Source organism: Alosa sapidissima, chromosome 10 (assembly GCF_018492685.1).
Source record: "Alosa sapidissima isolate fAloSap1 chromosome 10, fAloSap1.pri, whole genome shotgun sequence".
Classification (NCBI taxonomy): Eukaryota; Metazoa; Chordata; class Actinopteri; order Clupeiformes; family Clupeidae; genus Alosa; species Alosa sapidissima.
The window spans coordinates 874,077-901,179 of record NC_055966.1 but is presented as its reverse complement, the minus strand read 5'-3'; the positions used below and the strand labels follow the sequence as shown (position 1 = coordinate 901,179).

Here is a 27,103-nt window from a genome sequence, read left to right as displayed (position 1 = left end):
GTAAAATATTGTGTATAGTTAAAATAGATAATGGTGGTTGCATAGCTTAATAAAAGTTGATAGTTTAAAAGTAGACAGTTTAAAAGTTGTTGATAGACTGATAGTTTAATGCATGTTGATTGGCAGATAGTTTAATGAATGATGATAGACAAATAGTTTATTGGGTGTATAAGTAAACAGTTAAAGATAACTGACAGTTGGAATGGCTCTAATGTTTGCTAGCAGTTATGTTAACCATGTTACTTAGCTAACTTAGCTAATGTTTTCTAGCAGTTATGCTAACAATGCTAACTATGTTAACAATGTTAACAATGCTAATTATGTAAACCATGTTACTTAGCTAGGTTGCTAGGCTGTTGCTAGGGTATTTTAGATGGTTGCTATGTTGTTGCTAGGTTAGTTGTGGTGGTTGCTATGCTGGTTACTACTGTAGGTTAATGTCATTGGTTACTAGATTGTAACTGTGGAAGTGGTTGCTAGGCTGTAGCTAGGTTATTTGACATGGTTTCTAGGCTGTTGCTAGGGTACTTTAGGTGGTTGCTAGGCTGTTGCTAGAGTAGTTGTGGTGGTTCCTATTCTGGTTGCTATGTTAATCTCATATGTTGCTATGTTGGTTGCTAGGTTGTCATCGTGGACATGGTGATTGCTATGCTGGTTCTAGGGTAATCATGTTGGTTGCTATGTTGGTTGCTACTGTAGGTTGTCATCGTGGACGTGATTGATAGGTTGATAACTTAGTTGTTGTGGTTGCTATGCTAGTTGCTAGGTTAATCTCATTGGTTGCTAGGTTGTGACTGTGGAAGTGGTTGCTAGGCTGTTGCTAGGTAGGTGGAGGTTGAATATAGTTGGAATGGCTGAACAGTTAAATAGGTGGATAGTTTAAATGGTTAAATTATTTAATAGGGAATTATTGTAGTAACCTATTGTTAAATAACTGAAATTATTCAAGGCCATAGAGCATAGAGCGAGAGTAATATTTCATCACTGAAGATTTCTTAAATATAGTGTTAAAATATTGTTACACCCCTACCTGACAGTCATGAGTACCTTGGTGATTTGGTGCAAGACTTAAAACGGCTATTAGACTATACGTTTCCCCTCCTACTCAAGCTAGTAGGATGCCTTGCTCCTGCTTGACCTATTCTTTCTGGCAATTTCCAATCAGAGCCATGCAAACACTTTCATCACACAGAATAGCACTGTGGTAAAAAAAATTAGTTTATTCCTTTCAAGGTAACTTGTCAGTCTCCGTGCCACCACACTGAAGAAAACCTTCCCTTCAACATTCAGTAGACTAATTGGCCTAAATTGATTAATCTCCACTGCGTCCTTTTCTTTGGGAATAAATAATTCCCCCAGCCCTTCACCAAGCCTTGGGAATACTTTGCTTTTTCCAAACTATTTCCTTAAATAGTAAAATAGTCAAATCTTAAAACATCTGGTGCACTCTTATACAACCGGTAGGGCACTCTATTAGGTCCATCAGACAGTGATGGAGGATGTCAGTGTGCTCTCCACCAGACAAAATGATTTTAGTGCCCCACTCCACCCCTGGATATAGGCCTATTGTTGGCCAGGCTGTTAGGGTCAAGGGTAGGTTTTTTGAGGGATGGCTTAATAACAGATAACTTAAACGACTGTGGTACATGCCCTGGTAGCAGTGAATTATTTATAATCTGGAGCAAAGCATTATCCAAGAAATCGAGGGCAGTATTCAGAAGATGGGTAGGAATAGGATCTAGTAGACTACTTGTAAATTTTGATGAGGAAATTGTGGCAGTGAGGTCTAATATGTCGATAGGTGTAAATTAATTCAATGTTGTTCGAGGTCTCATCTGTATTTTCGCTATCATTCAGCAATGGAGTATGAATATTTGGTCATTACTGTTTAGGCTTATAGGGATAGATTCGGTTACTTCGGTATGGCTCTTTGTCAGGCGAGAAATTTTGGTAAAGACAAATTTTGAATTATTTTCATCGATCAGCGAGGAATAGTAGGTTGACTTAACCTCGTTAAGTTCTTTTTTGTAGGTGATAAGGCTATCTCTCCATGTTTAGCGGAAAACTTCCAATTTAGTGGTACGCCATTTTTGTTCTACAGTAGTTTACGCGCTTTTTGTTTGAGGCTTTTTGTCTGTGTGGTATACCACGGAGCATGCCTTACTTGTTTTCTTATTTTCTTTTTGAGTGGTGCTACAGAGTCAAGGGTTGAGCGTAATGAGTTCATCACATTATCAGTTAACAAATCGACCTCAGCTGAATTAAGGAAAGGGCCTTCTGATAGGCCTACCTCATGAGTCCGGAATGGGGCAAGCGTAAGCAAAAAATGTTCTAGAAAGTCTGCATTAGTTTTTTCAGATAGACCGTGACTGTAGTATTCAGCTGAATTAGGTACTGCATATTGTAATGTCATTTTAAAAGTAATTAGATGGTGGTCAGTTAAGGTCGAGTGTTGTGGTAAGATTGTTAACTGCTCTATGCTTATGCCGTATGACAAGACTAGATCAATAATATGGTTGTCTCGGTGCGTGGGTGAATTAACATTTTGGCAGAACCAGACATGGTCAATTAGGGATTGAAATGCAACTGTGAGACAATCGTAACATAATTCCAGGTAAGTATTTAATAATTAATACAGATAATATAATAATATAATACATGTGAAGTGAGCAGAATTTAAGCATGGCTGCATGTGACATTTTTTACAAATCAAAATGACATAATCCTAACAGTTTTGAGTCAAGGCTATTATGTGTACCCTATTTAATAACTTGAAGATAGAGAAAACAAACCATTTTGTGGAATAATGCATCATCATATGAAATTTGCAACGGTGTGACTCAAAAACAGTCTCTGGTGGCCTATAAGTGACATCACACTCTGTCTGCCACTCGTTGCTTGTCGCTGGTTATGCTTTGCATGTGTGGCATTCTGAGACGTTCTTTAATTCGGGACCATTATCGCTCGTTTCAATTTAGGACCTTGCAGTTGGAATTGTTGTTTGCTTATTCAAAGTCTAAAGACAGTCCAAAGTAGCCTGGGCTATTCAAAGTGTCCGTTTATTGCACATCATTTTTTACGTAATTTTGAAGAGCCACTGCACTACACCTGTGTGTGTTGGCGTGTTGTTGCAAAATCCGAGGAGTCATTTTATTGTTGAGGTCAGACATGTTAACACATCTTGCACTCGCTTAAGTTTTTACCCGTGTAACCTACACTGATCCAGTTCTGCCAAAGCCCTGCTTCTAGCCTCACTGGTAGCTTACAGTGCTGTGTGGGAGGGGGAGTGGCTAGCGGCACTGCACTTACTCATACCTGTAGCAAGACACCTGCCAAGTTTGAAATCAGTCTGACAAACGGTCAGCGAGATACAGTATGTGTGCCACAGACATCCGGACACACAGACGCTTCTTGCTTTATAGATAGATGAATATTAAAATCACCCAATATAAGTATTTTTTCTGTTTGGAAAGTTAAAGTGGAGAAGAAATCAGAGAATTCCTCTAAGAATTCAGTGTAGGGGCTGGGGGGTCTGTACAATGTGACCACAGTTACAGGCTGATTAGTTTTCCAGTCTTGAGGTAAAAAAAATGAGGACTAGAACTTCAGAAGATTTAAACTTGTGTGTGAGCTTGGGAGATGTGAGAAGACTAGATTCATAAATTGTAGCTACTCCACCTCCCCTGCCAGTCTGGTGCGTGGTACATGATAATTCAAATGGGAGGGAGGTGTAGACTCATTTAATGGAAGGTATTCATCTGGTTTAAGCCAGGTTTCAGTAAGGCACATAACATGTCAGTAATAATTTAAAGATAGCACCACCTTTAATATGTTTTGGATGAAATGGGAGGCCGGAGGTTCAGAGACATTGTTCACAGTTTTTGGAGTATATTGTTAGCTGGCTATCTAAATATGCACTGTACAGTATGATATGTGTCTGGGATAGCATGCAGCATAAATACTAGATAGGCTACAGTACATATTAAGCATCCACTCACTTTATTTTATAATGGTCTGAAGTAGTCTTAAGGTTGGACTATGTTATGACCGTTTATGTCTCTTTTACATCATAGGCATATACAACTTTATAATGTTATGTAGGTTATCTTATTATTTGTTATATTTTGTTTTATTTTCCACAATTATTATACTATATCTCTTGTTATTCCATTGTAACTGTGTAATCTTGGCTTCACTGAAAATGAGGACTACCCTCAATGAACCTCCGAGAATAAATAAAGATTGAATGAATAAAAACTGCTGTCACAGGTGTGGGGTTGAGAGGGATCCCCGCAATCCCAGAGGGAGAGTGCATGGGGACAGGGTTGCATGGAAAGGGTGAGGCACAGGAAAAAAGAGCTAACCCCCCAAAATGAGAAGGCCTATCAAAAAGCTAGGGTAAGGCTTGGACTCCTCTGTAGAACAAACCCTTAAATGACCCTAGACCACATTTTTATATAAATCCAAGCTTCCAGACACTTGAAATAAGTCCAAGAGCCCTTTGCTTAATATGATTTATATGCATCCATCTCTGCCACAGAGAGTGGTTTACACTTACCAACTTATATTTCCAGTATTTTTTTCACCTACTGTAACACCACAAGCGAAAAACGTGAAAATTGAAAGCAGAAGGCTGGTGTGACAGGACTAATTAGGTTGGGGCAAATGGAGTCACACTCCTCATGGCAACACACTTGAACCTTCAATTACACTCTGCACAAAGCAATTAAAACCCTCCACCACTACCCAGCCTGTGGAGTTACCTGTAACTGGAACTCACAATGACTCTGTCAGAGGGCCCCATGGGCCTGCAGGGATGGCAGCACTGATCTGCAGGTTGGTAATTACAATTGATCATTTGCTGAGGTGAAATGGCTTGGTTATTTTTGTCTAGGCTTCTCAAGTAGAGTGTTAACATTTTATTGTGAAGTCTGTGTTGTTTGCTTGGCCCTTTTCTGTTATCTTGACTGCTGGTGAGGATGAAGTCTCAATATTTATTCTTTAAGATTCAATATTATTTTCTCTGTCAACCATAATAGTGATGTTGATTACTGAGCTTAATGACAACTCAAATATGGCACCCTTGGTTGAATTGATCAAAGGATTATCAATAAGTAAAAGAGAGGTGAAGAGATATCTACATATATTTCTTATCATATTTCTTAAAAACATAATAACCCCTAAATACACACATGCATGTTATATGCACCATTTTCTACTTACCAACATGGCCTCGTGGCAAACTTGTAAGTTATCACTTTGGTTTTACCAGTGGTTCTTAATTTCATAGTCACAATGGAAGTTAAACAATATTATTATTATTATTATTATTATTAATAATAATAATAATAATAATAATAATAATAGTAGTAGTAGTAGTAGTAGTAGTAGTATTGTTTTTGTAATTGTAGTAGAAGTAGTATAATTTAATGTGTTATGTTATGTTAGTGTCGTAGTACCATGTGTAGGAACAAAAATTGTCTAGGGATCAGGAAAACAAAGTCTCAGCCAGTCAGGAGTTGAGTCAGAAGTCTCAGAGAGCTTTATTCACGGAATCCGGAGACGTCGTGTAGCTAACAGACGCAGTCTGATGCTACAAAGCAAGGACACACTTCTTATACCCTCCTGACAAGACAGACAAGACATCTCCATTAATGGTACGCAAACCACTTTACGACCTGGTTACTTAAGAAGTTGACCATGGCCCAGTTCCCCTGAAAGCATCTTAAGCCTAAGAGCGTCGTAAAGTCCCTCTTACGAACGTCTTAAGATTTGCCGACTGTTTCCCGAAACCATCGTAGCTTAAGAGCGTTGTGAAAACACTCGTAGATCTACGAGTGCTCCAGAGTTCTCGTTAACGGCTAAGAGCATCTTAACAGTACTTTTCACTGAGGTCACCAACAGGACATACAGAGGAATTACAATTTAGAATACATAATCCAACTTACGTCCCCATTCTTTATTGTGTTTACCTGTGATGAATCAGATTTTAGCGTGCAAAATAGCATAGCCTACATTTAATGGTCATAATAATGTGATGAAAAGCGGACAAAAAATGCAATCGTTAAGTTATGAAACGAGACGTTGCCAGAATAGTTTGCCATTATCTTTGCTAAGTGAAGGCTATATTTTATTAGGCCTATAAGGTAAAAAGCAGAGAAAGCAACATGTGGTTTAGTCTGTACTGCATCAAAATCTAAGCACATTTCCTCACTTTCTTATCGACTTCTTTCTTATCTTCAAACGTGTTCTTAAGTGACACCGCGAAAAAATATTGCGTGGTGCAACAATCTAATCCTAAATAATTACAATTATTTATGTCTGTGTGTGGTATATAACCTAGCCTACTTGGGATTTGGGATGCTTCATGCAGATTTCAAAGTGTTTCTATTTTCGTATTGATGTGAATTAATGTGTAGATCCGAAGTTTAAACGGTAGGCCTATAGCTGTGACGGGCAGTCACTTGACATCACTGTCAAATTAGAGGATATTTCAGAACTATTAACATGGACAGCTCCCCTTAAGAGCATCTTAAGAGCAGTGCACGTGCGTTCACGCTACGAGCATGTTCGGGAAACAGTCGGAAAAACCAAACGGACGATCGTAAGATGAATCGTAGAAAACCCTCGTAAGAGCGTGTATCCGTCGTTATCGGGAAACTGGGCCCATATCTATAAGGTTGTATCCCCTAACGACCGACATCTGTGGAAGATCTCCAGTCAAGATTGGCCCCAAGGCAGTAAATAAGGCCTAGGGCGCCAGCCTGCCAAAGCAGAGGCCTGGCTGTCCTTCTCTAAGGCACAACACAAGCAGCATGATTTCACAAACACCTTGAACATGACATTCCACAGATGTTGGACATAAATCTCTCATTCTGCTTTCTGCAGCAAATCCATCTATAACATGTTCACAAACCACACCAAAAGAGAAAATGGATGAATATAGCACACACATATATGGTACTCATCTTAACGGCAAAAATGTCTTACTACACGTGTCCTTGGTCATAATTATACCCCATTTCATGGATATGATCATGTGCATATGAAGTGACCAAATGGTCATACTTCAGAGCACAGAGATGCACAGAGCAATGCAAAGAGTTTACTATGAGACATGAAATTGTTTTATTTTATAAGTTGTATGAAGTAGTATATGATCCAATGCAATAATTTGGGGCAGCCGTGGCCTACTGGTTAGCACTTCAGACTTGTAACCGGAGGGTTGCCGGTTCGAACCCCGACCAGTAGGAACGGCTGAAGTGCCCTTGAGCAAGGCACCTAACCCCTCACTGCTCCCCGAGCACTGCTGTTGCAAGGCAGCTCACTCTGCTCCGAGTCTGTGCTTCACCTCACTGTGTGCTGAGTGTGTTTCACTAATTCACGGATCAAAAGAGTGTATATACTTAATACAATAGATTACTTTATAATGAATACAAGTTTGTGAAAACAGGAGGGGTTATCCTCAAAGCATGATTTGTTTTTCATGGTGAATTATCTTAGGACATTTTTGACTGTTCTTTTGATGACTTCTGTCACCTTTTTTAGAGATTGATTACCACATCAATCTCTAAAATTGAAATTGATCTATGATCTCTATACTTACAAATGTATTATTTTTATTATGATTATTATTATTTGTACTCTTTGTTTTTTAATTTTATTTATTACTATTTTATTATTTGTAAAGCACTTTGGGTCCACCCTGTTGAGTTAAATATGCTGTAAAAATAAATGGACTTGATTTGAAATGTAAATCATTAAAAAAAACGTCCTCATATGCAACTCAACACGTTCTATTCTACCTGCCTTGTGTTTGTTCACCAATTAGTGTGATTGGAAAAACACTATGAAAGGAAGAATTCTATAACTGTTTGTCTGCTTTGCGATGTTCTTTGATAACAAAATTACAGACCCTGAAAAACAGATACAGCTTGAACAAATTGACAGACTTCCCTGAAGATCTTGACATCTAATTAAGATTTACTGTTGGAATTAACATCATTAAAACTACATGAATGATATTGAGGGCTGATGACGAGCTATTAATTTGACCTCTTCTTCCTGTAATAATATTGAGACAGACAGCCTGGCAGTTATTAAATCATAATTAGCTGGTGCTGTCTGTACAGAATCTTAGGAGGCTAAGGAGAAACACACCCCAGTCCATAGATAATAAGGAAACAAAAAAAAAAAAGTCAGCTTTATTGGCAAAGTCAACACACATACAAAATTTGTATCCAATCATCAGTAGCAAGGAAAATATACAGAATAGCCTATAGACAATATTCAGACATGGTTGTTATGTTTTGTGTCTAAAGTAGGACTGAAATGGACAACAATTTCAACACACAAACAAATCTTAACTTAAAAACTTCAGAATACATGATACACGAAGAAGACCAAGAAGACAAGCAATACAGCAGCGTAAGAGAGCACAGAGGGAATATGAAGGTTTAAATACACTGGGGCCAACTATGAAAAGGACATAGGTGAAAACAACAAACCAATGATCAGGGAACAGAACTAGACCAGATACTTTTTAATGATGAGGCTGCATAACACTGAAATAATCCTCCACTGAAATCTATGTGGTCAGTTTGTTACTTCACTATGGCAGTTGTCACACAGATCCTGCCTTTTCCTGTTATTACAACCACATTGTTGGAAACGGAATGATTGACATTTTGCATTCTGTTAACTTCCCCGTCAACATGGTAATAGCCATGCTGTGAGTGTTGGTGCAGGCACAGTGAGCAATATTTAATTAATGATTAGTTTTCCAACTAGTATTAGTAACTAGTATACAATCCAATGAGTGAAACAATAAAACAACAATAAAATATAGTCCAAAGCAGTTCTTTATTTTATTCTAAAACAATGTCTAATAAGGGCTATTATGGCAATCAAAAATGCCCTTGTCTTAGATCTCATTTGGTTAGGTTACAACGAATAAACATTTTAGGATGGCCTAATGGGTTGCCTTAACCCATACAAGGGTTTTGTTGATGTTCACCCACCCACTTTTGTTATGGAAAATGTCAATATAGTATGTGATTATAAAGTACTAGTTAGTAAACTACTCATTAATTAAATATGAAAAGCACTCCACTTTAGAACAGGGAGCATAATTCTCACTTTTACTGGATTAATTCATATGTATTTAGGCAGTATACAGTTGTAGGTTTGCATTTCATTCCACAAGAACAGACCATGCTATTTGGGTGTTGTTAATGGAGAACGGCTGTTCTTTTGGAACTGCTACATGATAAGGCCAGAACTATGCATTGCCTATGATGTTATGATCATAATTTGTGTCTTATTGCCTTCTAATTTACCAGTAATAATCAGTAGTTAGAAAGTAATATCTGCTTAAGTCTTAGTTATTGGTCTGTTAAGGGTGGAATATGGGTGATACCTTGTAAATTATTAATTAACGAGTGATAACTGCTAATTAAGGGCTAATATCTTACTAACAATTATGTTAGTTACTGGCTAATTAATGATGAATATGGGTGTGTTAATTTAAAGTGTTACCAAAAAGGATAGAAGAAGAATTTAGAAAGATTTCGGCACTAATATCTGTTTTGATGAATTTTCTGGTGTAAAAGTTGTGTTTTATTTTTATAAGCTTTGTTCAGTGAATACATACAACTGTCAGTTTGTTGGTTAGCAGCAATCTCATGATTATTGTGGTCAGGTCTGAAAACTCATAACAGTATGTGAAAACATATACAGTAGTATGTGAAAACATATAGAAGTGGTTAACGTGGCACTGGGGAGTCTGGGGTTTGATTCTGGTGAGGAGTGTTTTAGCCAGAGCGGTTGAGAAAAGTAGCTACCGGTATTTGCGTCCCTAAATAGAAGTGCACATGTGTTACCAACGTCTCTGCAGAGGCACGCAATTTGAAGAAGAAAAATTGAAAATTCTCAAACCAGGGTGTAAATAGCACACATTACTATACCAGGGCAGGGCCGGTGGAAGGCAATCCTGCGCCCTGGGTGAAATAGGAATATGTCTCCCCCATATTCATAGACTGCGTGCCACTTTCAACTGTGTGCTACCTTTGCAGAAGCCCCTGGCTGCAGCGTGCAGATCGGGGCTGGTCTCAATGTATGGGTGAGCTCAACGTTACTACTTCCCAGCACTACTGGACCGCACAGAAAAATAAATACATTTTGCGGGACAACTGCGACCGGGCTTCACAGCCTACAATTAAACAATTAGGCTTTTTAGTAACATAAACATATTATTATTACAGGATATTATACATAAATCGGACTACCTATTGAATATGATGACGTCTGTATGGTGAGATTCAGATTTTACCTTATTACATTGTCGCCCCTCTGCTATGTTGCACTGCTAGCAACCTGGCGATTCAGGCTGAAGATCAGCATTCAATTCAATATTGTAGCCTATAGCTCACCATGCTGTGGCACCCTGGGCAATTTCCCAGATTGCCCATGCCTTATGCTGGCCCTGCACCAGGGTACTAATAGCATCCACTTCTAATTAGACACTAGTATGTCCATCAGTACTGACACCAGGATGTAAATAGCACACATTGCTATATACACCAGGGTACGATACCATCCACTTCTAATTAGACACTAGTTACACTGGTACTAACTATACTTGATATTTGTACCAGGGTGAAAATAGCCTTCGCCTTTTTTTAATTAAGTAGGCTATAATTAAATCAGCAGTTTTTAGTGTACGAGTTCATCATGGTGTGACTGCAATACTTCATATTGGAACTACCGTACCCAGCCGGCCTTGGTTCGGGATGCAACACCCAACTGACTCACCTATCAGTCAACAGTTATGAAATTGTAATATCACCTAGCCAGATATTGGGCTGTAATTTGGGTACCAGCGCATGGCGTAAAGTTCGTTTTCCACCCGTGCACAAGGGCGCGGGAAGGGGGGTGCTGAGGGTGCTGCAGTTTAAATAATTATTTATAATTATAAATAATTCGCTGTCTGACATTATTTATATTTTTGTATGTGAAATGATGAGTCAAATAACAAAAAAGGGTTATGGATAGGTTCGAATATAGGCTACTAAAAATTAACAGTTGAAGGGTTCAGATGCAAAAGCAGTGGTCATGACAACCCTCTCCCCACTGCAATATCTCACCCCTGGACCAGGCAATAGCAGGCTGATGTTGAATTAACCATGGCCGGCCGAGGATTACATCAGCCGTAGAGTAATCAAGAACGTAGAAGGAGATTCGTTCTACATGAAGACTCCCTACTTGCATGTTTAGACACCTAGTCTGATACTGAATCTGCTTGCGGCTTAAAGGCTTACCCACTATGGAGTGGACATGGAAGGTGTTGGCACAGCGGGTCCTCGGGAGCTCCCACAATAGAGGCACAAGCCCTGTGTCAGTCTCCTACTTCGTTCTGCTGGTGCAAGTCGCATGGAATCCACCTACATTGGTTCAGTAGTGCTCCCCATCCAAGCTCCTTCTCTGCGTGCTGCTGGTGTGGATGGTACTGAAGATCGCAACTCTTGGAGGCAGTTCTCCCTTCGATTTGCTACCCGAATAGCCATTTGGATGAATCTCTCCAGGCCCATTGTGTCATCATATGAGGACAGCTGGAGACGAAGTGTGGGTTCCAGCCCCTGTCTGAAGGCAGTAATGAGGGCGGCTTCGTTCCAGCCACTTGCCGCGGCTAGCGTGCGGAACTGGAGTGCATATTCGGTGATGGCCCTTCTGCCCTGTCTCAGGGCATGCAGCGTGGCCTGGGCGGTGGAATGACCCTCTGGGAGACCAAAAACCTCCCGAAAATGGATCACAAAGTCATCCACTGACCGGGTCGCAGGGCCGTCGAGGGTCCAGATGCTTTCTGCCCATTGCAGGGCACGTCCAGTGAGTAGAGATATTATGTATGCAATCCGTGATCGCTCCGTGGGGAATCGGTGAGCTTGCATCTCTAGGGCCAGAGAACATTGCAAAATGAACCCTTTACAGGCCTCCGGTGAGCCAGAGTAAGGTGTGGGGTTTACCACTGGACTGGCAGGACCTGCTGGTGTTGGGTTTGCAGCTCTGAGAGCATGGCGAAGTTCATCCACCAGGTCCTGAAAGTGGTCTCCCTGTTGTGAAATCTTTCGTTCTGTCCTTCTGTCAGGATACCCACACCCTCAGGTCAACAGGATCGGTTCCAGCATCAAAGCTGTATTTATTAGAAGAATACGTGTCTCAGTCAAAACTCACAGAAGATCAATCCAAAATGAACAGGGTAAAAGAGAAGCCTCCAAAAACACACAGAAGATCCAGAAACAGCATAAACAGAAATCCAAAGAGAGTCCTTAAAGAATGTTCAAACGCACAGAGGATAGGCCTACTGACTTAACTGAGGGAGAGAAAAGCCCAAGATCAAGGGCAGCGAGCACTGTGTGCCAGCCAAGGGTACCGATCTGAGTCTCTGGTAACAGTGACGAGGACAGACAGGTAGCCCAGGTCTCAGCTGCTTAAAAAGAGTTTCAGTGTGATTACCCACAGGTGTGGGTAATCAGTATTCAGGGGAGAATGATTGAGTGGCTGCCGGCGATTGAGGAGTGGGTGTGGCTGAGGCAGAACCTGGCATGGTTGTGACAATTACATTTAAGAAGAAATATTTATGTTACCAACAAGTCAACATGTAACTATCCCCAACGTGTATCTATCTTCAACAATAAAAAAAAACGGACGGAACATGAAAACTGCAATATCTGTTGCACATAAGCCTACAAATGCGCTGATCATTTCTCAATTTCTCAGTTCTCACCGAGTGCAGCGAAAAGTAGAATGTTACCATAACATAGTGATACGGATAACGCTTAACTCATGCATGTACATCTCTTCTGTTTCCAGAAGCTTGACCTTTTCAGACATTGTGGAGCAGATGCCCATAAGACGTTATTTTGTTCTTACATGCATGTTCAAACAGTACACACATTAATAAAACCACATTCTACCTGCTACAGGGGTGCTGTAAGCTGTGCTTTTTTTACTCATGCATATGCATTTATGGGAAGGTCGAAGGAAAAGCAGGAGTTTTGCACAAAAACGTGGGAGAAGTCTTCAAGGGCAGTGGATTAGGTATTCTGGCATATGTATGAAAACAGCTAACATCTGTTTTGCAGTAAAGAATTTCTGCCTTTTAAAAGCATATGTAATCCAATTTCAGTTAATTATCAATATACCTCAACAGTGGCCACTCCATTTCCAGAAGTAAAAATCATATTCTTTTTCTCTATTGACAATTTGATTATAAGCCATAATATTGCTACCATCCAAGGTAGACTTAAAACCAGCTATGCGACGATGAAGGGATTGTATATGTCCATGTAGACGCCACAAGTTCTTATTATATCAACCTTGTTTCAAGAAAAAAACTTGTTTTAATGTGATTTCATGGAAAAACACACTACCTCAAAGTGTCAAAAGCAGAGACTTTGATTAGTAGAGGTCACCATTGCCATGGTAATGTGTATGACTCCTGCCTCAATGCCATCTGACGAAAACTGTTTTTCTTACATTGAAAGTTAAATTTGCTCAATTTAGATGGTAGGAAGTTAATCATCTTGTTGTCTTTCATTCAAAAGGAAGTGTGTTAAACTATCATTTGGTTGGAAATAGTTAGAAAATGTATCATTTGCGATAGCTGATGGGATATGTAGTTCCTTCGCTTGGAAATGTACAGAAATGTGCCTGGATATCTTTATCCTTCCTCCACGCACAGTAAGGAGGATGGTAAGAGGCAACAAAAATCCATGAGGACCACTTTTGGTGGTGCAGGAAAAAGTAGCATCTTGGGGTCACCAACTTCAGAAGTGGCCTCCAAGTTAGCACACTATTCAAAACCCATGATAGGGAAAAAAGCCTTTCTTGTCATTTAATTACAAATATATCTGGATGGAGTTCCTTAATGCTATTTGGTCTTTGCCTGGAATCATGTCTCGTGGTTAGATGGAATAAAAACTGAGCTTTTTGGCAACATGGTGGATCTGGTGTCATAGAAGGTTAACAATACTGGAAAGAACCCCATGCCTACTGATAGGTGGAGGGTCTGTGAAGTTTGGTTGATTTTGTTTTACAGGCCCTGGGAATCTAATAAGGTTGCATTGATCTAATTGTTATACCACAGATGAATGAAGACCCAGTCAGGTGGTATGAAAAATCAGGATCAGTTTTATTTACAATGTTGCATATAAAAGGAGAGACATCATGACTCTGCATAAAGATCAATTAGCTGCTCTAACTAGACAAGAAAATAGTTAGGGTTTAAGTATCCTTCCAGGTCTATGGGAGATGGTGTTGGTCATCCCATCTTACATAGACCACACTGAATCAGACCATGATTACTGCCAATCTGGAAATCGCAGATAGCTACTGATGCAGGGGACACATCCATTGCGAACAGTGAAACACTTCAAAACCATAATATTCCCCCTTGACTCACACTCAAATTTGTTGCCATGCCCTTCTCTTTTATTACACAATGCACTCAGGGATGTGGCAATTAAAGACATAAGGTGTGGTCTGGTGCGTGATCTAAAAATCGTTATCTTACATCATCTAAAAGCATTACGCCACTGACCAAGAAAAACCTGGTCTATACTGAAGCGAAATCAACCACGAAGCACAGCTGAAGATGCACTGTCTTGAGAGATTTGAGCAGCAACTCCTGCAGGATAAATGTCCTTAGGTTTTTTATTCAGTCATTCGAACATTATTGGGGTAAGTGTTGCTTTTTTCAGGCTATGTTTTCGATGGTAACCCATTGTCAGTCAATAGTGAAAGTAATTAACTGTGTATAACTGTTTTGTCATTGACTATGACACCATGGTGAAGTTAGTTTCACTTTGCCTATGAGTTCAAATAATAGATGAGTGCAGAGGTGTGTAGCCTATACTCTTCTAGTCACAAACAGGTTTTAGTTAAGCATGGTTTAGTGGAATATCTGTCTCGTGTGCAAGCAGATTCTTTCAAATGTGCCGCTGACTATCAAAATTCCGATGCGCTGTTTGAAGTTGCACTGCTTGCTGTTAAAGGGAATGACAGATGTAATTTTCATTTGTTTAATGCCTAAAACACACTCATGAGTGATTAAGAAACATAAGACCAACCTTTTTGCGCCAGGCGCTGACGTTTGATAACAAAACCACCACCCAACTGGACTGGACAAACCCCGAAATTTGTTTATGCTATTCACCGGTAACCGTGTTGGGTAACCATGTGTTTTAGATCGCCAAGATATAGCCCTCAGCCATGATGTTTTTATGTGTTCTTAATAAGTATTATAACACATAAAAACACCTAATGGACATGTTAGAAAGTTAAAAAGTTGACTTTTGCCACAGGGGTCATTAAAAAAGATTACAGCACCCTCCACAATAATTGGCACCCCTGGTAAAGATGAGTAAGAAGTGCTCAAAGAAATGAACTTTTTGGTGAGTCTCATACTGAAAAAAATGTGGAAAAAAAAAACAATCAAAGAAATAATTGTTTGTAAAAAAAATCACATGTTAAGTGATATTTTTTCTGGTTGTGATAATTTGTGAGCACGTTTTCCTTTAATTGAGACCTCAAATTAATAAAACGTCAGCACGCTTTCCTTTAATTGAGCCCTTGAATTAATAAAACGTGACTCCGTTGTAGGCCTAAATTGAGCTCTCGAAATATGTATTTCGTGCTCACATTTAGTAATTTCCGACATTTTCTTACCGCTCGCTTTGCTGTGGTGGCAACTTTGTGTTACCTAGCTATTGGCACGGACTAGGCCTACTATCAGGCTGTCTGTAACATTACAGTTCATATTGGTATTGTGATGATAACTGTAGGCAGTTAATTAAAGCCTTTTTAGTTTTCACCATTAGGTGGTCAGGATGGTTAGCGGACTTCTGCTCTTTGTAGCAGGGTCACCTGTGGTGTCAACCGCCAGCTATGGAGATCCATAATGGGGAAATGTAACTACTAGGCTACATAGGCTACTCGGGCTCTGTTGTAATGACCGGTTTCCACTACCTCCTTCTAGATTGTTGACTAAAGCAGTGGTTTTCAAAGTGGGGGCCGCGAGAGGGTGCCAGGGGGGCCTCAGCAAGTTGGAGGGAAAAACAAAAGCAACAAATAAATACATTTGAAAAAATTAAAATATACCTATTACTATGAGGGTTGTTATACAATGCCATTATAATAATGTGACGCATATCTGAACATTATATTTTCCATGATAATGACTGGGAATAATAGTCGTGATAGCTGTCATATATGAAAGCCCCAAATAATTTTTTTACGCACTGTATGCTCCATCGTGAAGTGTTTGTGGCTAAAATAATTATTAGGATTAGCTTAATGTATTTTTACATTTGCTGTAGTATTGTCAATGGGTTTAATAAGGGGGTCCTTGGCCAGAACCTAGTGGTATTTGGGGGGCCTTGTTGTGGAAAAGTTTGGGAACCCCTGGACTAAAGCCTACGTTTTTGTGCACACAATTTAATTTCTTCGAGCACACGTTTTAATTATTCGTGGGTGCGTTTTAGTAGATCGAGATCTCGAATATACTATAATGTGCTCATGTTTACATGTGTCAAGACAATATTGAGTGCATGTTTTACAAATTGTGGCCACGTTTAAGTAGATCGTGCACACAATGTTCTATAACCATGTTCACTAAATTGTGCTCTCGTTTTAATAAATCGTGCCCTCGTTTTAGTAAATAGTGCACTCGTTTTATAAATTGTGCACTCGTTTTAATAAATTGTGCCCTCGTTTTACTATGCTTAAAATGAAAGCTCAATTTAGTAAAATGAGCACACACTATAGTAAAACGAGAGCACAATATAGTAAATTGTGCACACGATTTAGTAAAGCGAGCTTACAATTTAGTAAAACGAGCATACGATTTAGTAAAATGAGTGCACAATATAGTAAATTGTGCGCACAATAGAGTAAAACGAGAGCACAATTTAGTAAAACGAGCGCACAATGTAGTAAAACGAGCCCACATTCTCTCAACATGCAAAACATTTTGCGATGACACCTCTAGGGCTCCGTACATTAGAAAATATTATCTACAAAATATAAATGACATATGTAAGAAATGGTGGGTGAGGTATAAAAAATAAGGTGACACAGATAAAATGCTCCAGTCTTCAACGTGAGAAAGACAAGAGAATACACAATTCAAGTTCAAAAAAGTATGTTATTCTCTGTAAATCAGGGAATGGCTCAGGAAAAATAGCCATTTGTCTGGAAATGACACTAACTACTCACACACAGTCAGGAGGATGGTGAAAGAGCCAAAAAAAAGGATCACTGTTTGAGATTTACCAAGTTTCCAAAAACATTATATGCAATTTCCAATCTTATTATATGGCTCTTTACCATGCTAATAGAACGCTCCATTAACTTGAATGGGATTTCCCAACGTTCCACGGTAAAATAAATGTGGACAGATAAAATGGCAATATTTGGCAATAAAGACTCAAGGTGAGTTTGCATAGATAGAAGAATAACTGAAAGAACCCAGTGCCTACTGCCAAGTGTGGTGAAGGGTATATTTTCCTCCAAAAGCACACCTCATTAGTGTGCATGGTGTCAGGAATTCCATGAAATACCTGAACATTGTTAATCAAAATCTGTCTGTCTCTCTTAAAACAGTAAAAGTTAGTCATGATTGGATTATCCAGCAGGTCAATGATCCAAAACATGTATCCAGATAAACAAAACTTATGTATTGAACACAAAATCAAACTGCAACGGTCATCTCAGTTGTCTGACAGTTTAACAAAAACTGTAAATACAGGGGTGCCATGAATTGTGGCACCTTCGTATTGTTTTTGCTCCACGATAATCACCAGAAAACATTTTTAAACCTCTTTTTTCTCAATTTCACCATGTACACCAATAATTGTAGAGGGCACTGTATATAGTCAAACATGTGGAATTTTTTAAATCAGTTCACTGTTCTTGCAGTGAGAGATTCTGTTGTTGAGAATAAAAGACAGAGAGGTACCTATTTTGAGGTCGGCATGGGTTTTGAAGTTTTGGAACAATGGAAATTCACTTAATAGAAAAATTAAGTAAATAAATTGTGTGTCGCTTTGGACAAAGGCGTCTGCAAAATCCCATAACCATAACCATAACTAAATAAAGGGGCTGTTTTACCATAAAGTTTATACATAAACAAGGGGACAAAAGGCACCATTTCAGCAAGTTGTAAACATCTTGGTTTTGGCACAAATGTGTGATCACTGCCTGCTCTCTCATTCATTTGTTTTCACACAATGCAGAAAAGCCATATTTGCAAGATTGCAGGTGTCTGTAGTGGCTATGGTTTACTTCTCAAGCAAAGATTTGGCAGGCGCTTGGAGTAACAGTATGCTTGGCCTGCTCTCCTTATGTTCACCAGTGCATCAGAAGACGGCAAACTGAACTGTTGCTCACACCCCCAATCCTGTTGTTGTTGGACTTAAGCCACCAATAGGAAGCCAACTGAGTTAACAGACACTTCCGCTGAACACACAAGTAACCATCTGTTTTAAAGGTGACACAAAATAAAAAAAGAAGTTTCTTTTTAGATGCATGCATTTTTTTCCCTTTAGTACAATACTGCTACCGTTATTCTCCTCTGCTACAATTCAACAGAAATTCCAGTGGCTGTGATAATTGGCTGAATTTGTGTCCTTGTGTACCAGTCCTATTAGTCACTTCCTAATCTATTACCAGACAGATCAACATCTCCTAGTGTAATCCTCTGTTTTCTGTGAAAGAAAGAAAAGAATGATGAGTTAAAACTTTCATGTTCAATTTACAGATAAATAAAAAGTGACAGCATGTATTTCAAAGAGTGCATTCAAACTTTGAAATAGTATTTACCTGTAAAATGCACTTGTCAGTTTGTTTCATGTTTTCTAATGGTAGCACATTTCTTGGATTCTTTATGAGTTGTGTTTGGCTATTCTGGTGAAACACTATATCTATCACTCAACCAACAAAATATCTAAGGAGTGACATATTTACATCCCTGGACACAGGAAAACCTCTCCTTGGGTGTAGGTCCCTGAGTCTCAACCATCGTATCATTTTATTTGCTAATGCCATGTTTTTAGCTTAAATATTTCCCTTAAGAGAGTCATTCTTAACATTGTTTTGAAATGGCAGCACCACTCTAAGGTATATTAATTCTTTATAACAAAACTTTTGCTTACAGCAATAGATTGGCATTTTTGTGTCCTTACTTGCTCTTGTAGTAATATTAATTTCCTTTAGGGTTTCCAATTGTGGTAGCTTGGCCTGAAGACATTACAATAGCATATTCATTTTGTCATCAGGGAATTATAGTGCAATGCAATATATTTATTATTAAAAGCATCACACAAATCTATTCCTTTGAGAAAATGTAGGTAATAGCCAAAATGAACATATTATTCACAAGAACCATTTCTTTATTTATTATAGAGGCTATTTCAGGAGGCATGGGAGTTATAAATGTGTGTCAACCTAAATTTACCTCGGTAACATTTATCACCCTTATGACTGGATTGGTGTTTTTTTCAGGCTGTGTAATGACTTTCAGTATTATTACATATAAATGACTATATCTTTGATAGCAAGTGTAACTGTTCCTTGCTTTTGGGAAAGTAGGTCTAATTGCCCTTACGACGAGTATGTATAGTCGACAGTGAGAGTGCTAATGATGTGAGTTAATGAGACAGATAGGTAAATGGTATGAGATTTAACAAGATTACTGTGTGTATATGTGTGTGTGTGTGTGTGTGTGTGGGGGGGGGGGGGGGGGGGGTTGAGGAATGTTGAACAGCTGGTTTATCAGCTGGTCCACAAAGATGTTCAAGGTCCAGATGTTAAGTGTAGGGGTTTTGTGTCTCTTGTAGGCTGCCATAATGACAATACTACATTAACCTTACCCTCTTTACATACAAAGAAATATGATCAGTCAGCCATTGTAATGGTCTTTTTCTGTTTGAATTACAATGGCTTTTACATACAGTACATAGATGAATTGCACATACAGTAGATGATAATATGACTCAGGACACCATTAGATAGATAGATAGATAGATAGATAGGTAGATTGATAGACACCACATACACCATTGTCTGATGATATATAAATTATAACATAGTATAATGATTTATTTATTGTTGATTTAAATGTATTGTTGACGGGAGCTTTTGAAGGCATATCCAATTCATATGTCAGTAGGTACACATTCTCATTATTTCCTCTCATGTCAATTTATATTCACTCTCTTTCCCATTTCTATTTAATGGCTGTAATTCAAACAAAAAATAATAATTATGAAAATTGAATACAAATTTAATTCTTAATAATTTAATTCTTGACTGTTTTTACCTCTAAAATCAATCAATCTGCATGATTTATGGGGGCTAACCAAACACATTTCACTATGTTCAATTTGTGGCAGTTGACAATGAAGAATGGTTAATTTACTAATATTTACTTCTGCTGTTTGTCAGATTAATTTAATAATCTGATCAAAAGAAACACATTTCGAGTTTGAGGCTTTGAGTTGAGTGTACATTTTGAGTTCTGACACTTTTGCACACATAAGGATGGACACCAGACAGCGAAGGTTGTGCTGGCAGGAAACATGGAGAAGCAATGGTAATTTTCTTGATGGAGTTTTGTTATGACATCTCATTTTTTAGAAATAGGATTTCAATTTTCAGTTATTTCAGCTGTTATGTTGACAACAATCCCTGACATGTTTATTTTGTCTATGATTGAACTAGCCAATGTCAATTTGTTGCATCCTAATATTGTACATGATGTTCTTTCAGAAAGACTTGAACGTCACAGCATACAGTGTGTCATTGTCATGTCCTTATTTGCAAAAGATACTTCACATATTTCACAGTATTTGCATTGTACATTTTTATCTTATATGTTTTTTGTCTACCATCAATACAGATAAATATATATATATATATATATATATATATATATATATATATATATATATATATATATATATATATATATATATATTAAATGCAGGCCTGCATTGCTTACCGCTTGCTTAAGTATTTAAATCCTCATACCCCTGAGTTTCAGATTAGGTCAGGTCAAGTCTAAATAACCACATTGTTCTGTTAATAATAATCACCTTCAAATCTCTTTAAAAATGCTACTAGCTTCTATGGCACATGCTGGGCCTTTAACAGTCTGCTGAGCTTGGTGGAACCATCATTATGTAGGCAAGACACAATAATGAGGGAGACGATACCTGGCGATAATATTGAGATACTTCACCAGGCGATAATATTGCGATACCTCACCAGACCTTGTCGTCACTTGAATACAAACTCCAGGACCACTGTGAGGCTCTTTCCAATGCACTATAACAGAATTACTCCAAAGTACCATCCACAGAAGAGGAGAGGAAACCCATCGCTGCAGGGGGGGCTTAGCCCCCAGAGTTGTAGGTAATGCCTACCTGGGGGTCGTTTCTAGAAAAGTTAGCAACGACGTTTCTCAACCAACGTGGTACGACGCAACTTGCGAACAAACAACGACATTGTTACACCTGTTTCCAGAAAGCATCGTACCTGTGTCCCAATTCGCTACCTCCGGCGTTCGAACACTGTAGTTCCAACAACGTTGTTGATGATGCAGCGATACATATCATTGGTGGAAACAGTGGCAACGTGTAATACCATTAATAATACATTTTTCTAATTTAAACCGAGTGATTAATGCTGGCATTGCATGCCATCAGCAAAAACCTAAACCTATTGCAAGCATATAAAACAGTTAACTTAAGCCGACCAATATGAGTCATTATTTGTGTTAAATATCCAATATGTTGGAAAAAATATATAGCCTGGACAAATTTCTGGGTATCGCAAAATGTATCAACTGTCTCGTGGCTTAATGGCAGCGCGTCGGTGCTCTGTGTGCTCGGCCAGAGTTCGCATCCTATCTCTTCTTTTCACCTCTGAGTAAGAGTAGGCCTACGAGACACAACAATAGGTTTTGAACATATATGTATATAGTTACTCTACATCGAGAGACCAATAGGTACAAGACATCAGTCAAAAACAATTGAATCTACGGGTCACACTAGTTCACCTGCAGGTAGCGAGAAGCAGGACAATCTCACATCATAAGAAAATCGAGCCTACGATGCTGGGATAACAAGTTATCACTGTGCTGATTTTAAGAATCTCTGAAGATTATAATACTAGCTTATCAAAAAGCAAGGCAATACTCAAATTAACATAAATAGCAAGGATGAGCCAAGTAGGGGAGTCAGTCTCTTAATCAAAATAAAGCTACAGGATAGATCAATCATTGATTCACGAGATAAACATCCACTTCGCAATTTTTGGTTAGGCAGTTGTGTTTTTTGGTTAGGCGCTCAGGCCACCAACTGGAACTACCAAGGAAGGACACAAGTGCGACTGCCCAGGGGCAGTAGTTCAAACGACCAAACTTTGCATCCTTGTTTGCGATTGAGAGTTCCAACTTCCTTTTTTAGAAACGCCAAATCCAAGAACGACGGAGCGAACTACACTGTACCAAGGTTGCGACGCAAGTTAGCAAACGGCGCTTTCTAGAAATGAGCCCCTGAGCCTTTAAAGGGCTTCAATTAATTGAAGGATATACTGGTACAATAGCATGAACAGAGACACCATGTCATTAGTTTTTACTCTCGCAATATTGCTGATTATATGGCTGATTATAACAACAGTCTGTGGTGACTTATATTGTATGTTGCCAGTGCCGTCCCGAGAAAATTTTAACCAGGGGTGGCCAGATGAGGACATTGCTGTCCTCAACCCCATATCATTAATCATTTGAGAGTTAGGGTTAGGGTTTTCAGTGTAGTTTTTACTGTTAAACTCTTATCTTGATCATTGTGGGCCATCTATGAAGAGTTTGATTCCAAAACCCTACACTAGTGTAAACCTTAAACAGTTCTACTAGTATTGTCGTACAAGTATTAACGGTGTTGTACTTAAAACCTGGTATTTAGTTAACCCAGCAAGAAATGTTTGCATTGTCTTAGTGAATAGTGAGGTTTTAATTGTATTTGAATATATGTTTTAGAGTAAACATCAGTAGCGTGCGGTGACCATACATTTTGGTAGGGCAGAAAGCCTTGTCTGACTTTTTTTTAATAGCCTATCATTTTTGGCTACATTAAAATTGCATATTTTACAGGACTTTGCTGTATGCTTAAATCATGTCACAGTCAGAAATGTAAGTGTATTAAAATTGTAGATCAGTAACCCATCAGTTAAGTTTGCACCGTTCTCATCACGTTAAACCAGCGAAGCATAGCAACTGTTGTTGCTATGGGTAAACAAAACTATTTTTTTGTGTTCTGTCTAATATTTTTAAATAGTTGGGTTTTATAACTGCAACTCAAAACAGTTGGGTGTCATGGATAATTGTCTGACCACTCGCTGTAGAACTAGGCCTATATTATAGGCTATATATATATATATATATATATATATATATATATATATATATATATATAGCTCATTCTGAATGCAGTATGTGGCCATACCTTTGAACACTGTTGCCTTCTCGTTTTTGCGCTGTCCAAAGATGCTATTAAATCCACTAGCTACTAAACCAAGGAAGACACCAGGGTTAGCTAACTTCTAATTTTAACCTTTCAAATTGTATTTTTTTAACAGAAACTCAATACGGTTAACAGGTGCAACACTATCGCCCTTTCTGCATCTTGAAATGAAACGATAGGCCTTCTGGCGGAATAATTTGAGCAGTTCTAGAATATGACCATGGGGCAGACTCCTTTACGACAATAGAGGCGTCTTTTAGCGCGGATTTTAGCGCGGTTTTACCAGTCTGTTGTTGCTAGCGTCCTCTTCTATGCTGTGGTATGCTGGGGAGGAAGCACAAAGAAGAAGGATGCTGGGCGACTAGACAGGTAAGGAAAGCTGGCTCTGTCGTGGGAGCCAAACTGGAGTGCATCACTTCAATATCAGATAAAAGGACCCTGAACAAACTGATCAACATCTGGGACAATGAATGTCATCCACTCCACAGCACTATTACAAAGCAGAAGAGCTTGATCAGCTGGAGACTTCGCTCACTGTCATGCACAACTGACAGACTGAGGAAGTCATTTGTCCCCAGGGCCATTGAACTGTTCAATGCTTCACTAAAGGGAAGAGGAGAGATAGACTTCTCTGCATAGTCTGTCTGCCTCTCCACCCTTTCCATGTATGTGTACTGACTGTCCACTAGCCTACTGTTTTACTGCTACACTGTTTACATGCTATATTAGCACATATGCACAACCCTTCCCTCCCTCCGACAGCCTGGATTGCTTAATACCTTATACTTAATACTACCCTATTACCTATTAATACTACCCTATTACCTCAACCTATTCTTGCACAGATATAGTTTTTTTATATATTACCTTGTCTACATTATACATTATTCTCTTATATGTCCATATCTATTTTATGCTGGTCTCTAGACTTTATTCTTGCACTGTTGCACTTACTTATTTTAACCATCACCATGACACTCACTCTCATAGAGCACCTTACCATGCACACAGAATTACAGGCTCAGTTCCTGCCCTGTCACTGCAAGCGCCTCATGCTTGATCATCCTTAAGCACACTATGTGGATATTTGATTTAGTTTATATAGTATATTTAGTATTTTATTTTTTTTTTATTTTGTACAGTGGAGTTTTTTATGTGTATACTTATATTACTTTTTCTGCTGTTGTGTGTGATGTCTGTATGCTACTAAGACCTTGAATTTCCCCTTGGGGATCAATAAAGTATCTATCTATCTATCTATCTATTTTTTCCACGTTTGTCAAATTGTGTTAATTTCCTACTTTGTTCCTTATTTTGTGTTTGTGTGGTTGTTTTTGTGTATATGTGTGCTTCTGTGTTTATTGAGTGTGTGCCTGCATGTAAGTCAGTTTGTGTGTGTGTGTGTGTGTGTGTGGGTGTGTTTGTATGTGTGGGTGCATGTGTGTGAGGGTGTGTGTGTGTGTGTATGTGTGTTTATGTGTTTGTGTTACGTAGTGTGCGTGTTACTCTACCAAAAACCTAGCCCATCTGTTACAATAATGTATACAGAACTGGTAACAATGTTAACAATCAAATGTAAAGTATATATATACTTTACATTTGATTGTATATATATGTACATGTATATACATTTGATTGTATGTATTGATGAAGTATATATAGCACCCATCTAAGTGATGCACAACAGCCATTATGTGCCATTCACTAGTTCGCCCTTCTATATGATTGCTTCAGCTAGACTAGAATGTATGGGAGAAGTGCGTGTTTGGCAAGGTAGCTGTCCGTGGTCCTGGAGTGCCTGGAGCGGACATCGCGATAGAGCGATGACCGCTTGCACCCCCCTGTGTAAGGAGGATGAGTAACAGGGCAATTGGTGAAATGGAGGAGTAGGGGGAGGAGGGGGGATGATTTCTCTAACGTCGGAGCGTGTGACGTATGGAAAAGGAGGTCGGCTTAAATAGGCCTACCCTGCGGCGGCAGTGGGTGAGTTAATTGCTGTCAATCATCCCGAAGGCTCCACCCGAACTTTGTTTATAAAACATCATTTATTTTCACCACACACTAGTTTCAGGTGGAGAGTGAAGGAGTGAATGAACCAATTACACACTGGGAGGATGATTACAAGGCCAAATTGAATGAAACAGGTTGGGAATTTAGCCAGCAAATCAGGGAACCACTTACTCTTTGCGATAAGTGCCATGGGATCTTTAACAACCATGGTGAGTCAGGACCTCAATTTAACATTCATGCAAAAGAAAACATCTCCTGCAGTACAGTGTCCCTGTCACTGCAATGGGGCATTGGGATTGATATGTGTTTGGTGGTTTTTGGCCAAAGGGAAGAGTGTCACCTACTGCCACCAACACCACTTCCAGCAGGAACCTACTCTTCCAAGGAGGTCTCTTATCCAAGTACTAACTAAGCCTGCTTAGCTTCAGTAATTCAGCAAAGTCAGGGTATCTGCTGGTCTGGCTAAAAACAAAAGGTGAAAGGCATATAGGGCATATATGATTCTAACTGTCTCACTGAATTGCATTATGCACACTCAATTCTCACTGGTATCTGCTAGACAACAAGTACCAAAACATGATTAGTTCATAGATTTCACATGTAAAATACATTTTATACAACCCCACCCCGAATTGCCTGTTCATAATTCTGAGAAATTCTTGAATTGTGTGCATGTGTACGTGTACGTGTTTATGTTTATGTGTGTATAAGTAAGTAAGTATAAGTATATACTCTTTTGATCCTGTGAGGGAAATTTGGTCTCTGCATTTATCCCAATCCGTGAATTAGTGAAACACACTCAGCACACAGTGAAAACACAGTGAGGTGAAGCACACACTAATCCCGGCGCAGTGAGCTGCCTGCAACAACAGCGACGCTCGGGGGGCAGTGAGGGGTTAGGTGCCTTGCTCAAGGGCACTTCAGCCGTGCCAACTGGTCGGGGTTCCAACCAGCAACCCTCCGGTTACAAGTCCGAAGCGCTAACCAGTAGGCCACAGCTGCCCCCTGTGTGTGTGTGTGTGTGCGTGTGCGTGTGCCTGTGTCTGTGCCTGTGTGTGTGCATGTGCATGCATGCGTACATATGTCTGCTGTGTGTGTATGTGTCATACGTATGATTACTGTGAATGTATGTGTGTGCGTGTGTATCTGTTTATGCACATGTGTGCATATGGAATGGGTTAACATGGCCCCTGGAGGCAAAAATACGCAAAAAATTGGTCATCCTAGGCTCTACGGTTCTCAAGATATTCACAGAAAACTCTGTTGGTGTACAGTCACTAAATTTATTTAATTTTACATGAATTTATTGTATTGCCCCCCATGAGCGAAAATCCATGAAACTTGGCATGCATTCAGAGGGTGTCATAATGATCCTACACTTTCAATTTCGTGCAGTTCCGTACAACACTGTACAACACCTAATTTTTGCTTTTTAATTTTTAACTAAGTGGCGCTATACATAAAATTAATGGTTATTGAATGGGTTGACATGGCTATTTAAGACCAACATACAA

The 27,103-nt window shown here is 39.1% G+C and overlaps 1 long non-coding RNA gene across 1 annotated transcript; it reads right to left on the bottom strand.

Annotated features, from left to right (window-relative positions):
- Positions 1 to 967: 967 nt before the first annotated feature.
- LOC121721004 lies at positions 968 to 26,171 on the bottom strand. Its single transcript, XR_006034720.1, has 3 exons — positions 26,160 to 26,171; positions 9,577 to 9,582; positions 968 to 1,122 (listed from the first exon to the last, which is right to left on the bottom strand). It is a non-coding gene; the product is annotated as an uncharacterized LOC121721004 (long non-coding RNA).
- Positions 26,172 to 27,103: the final 932 nt, after the last annotated feature.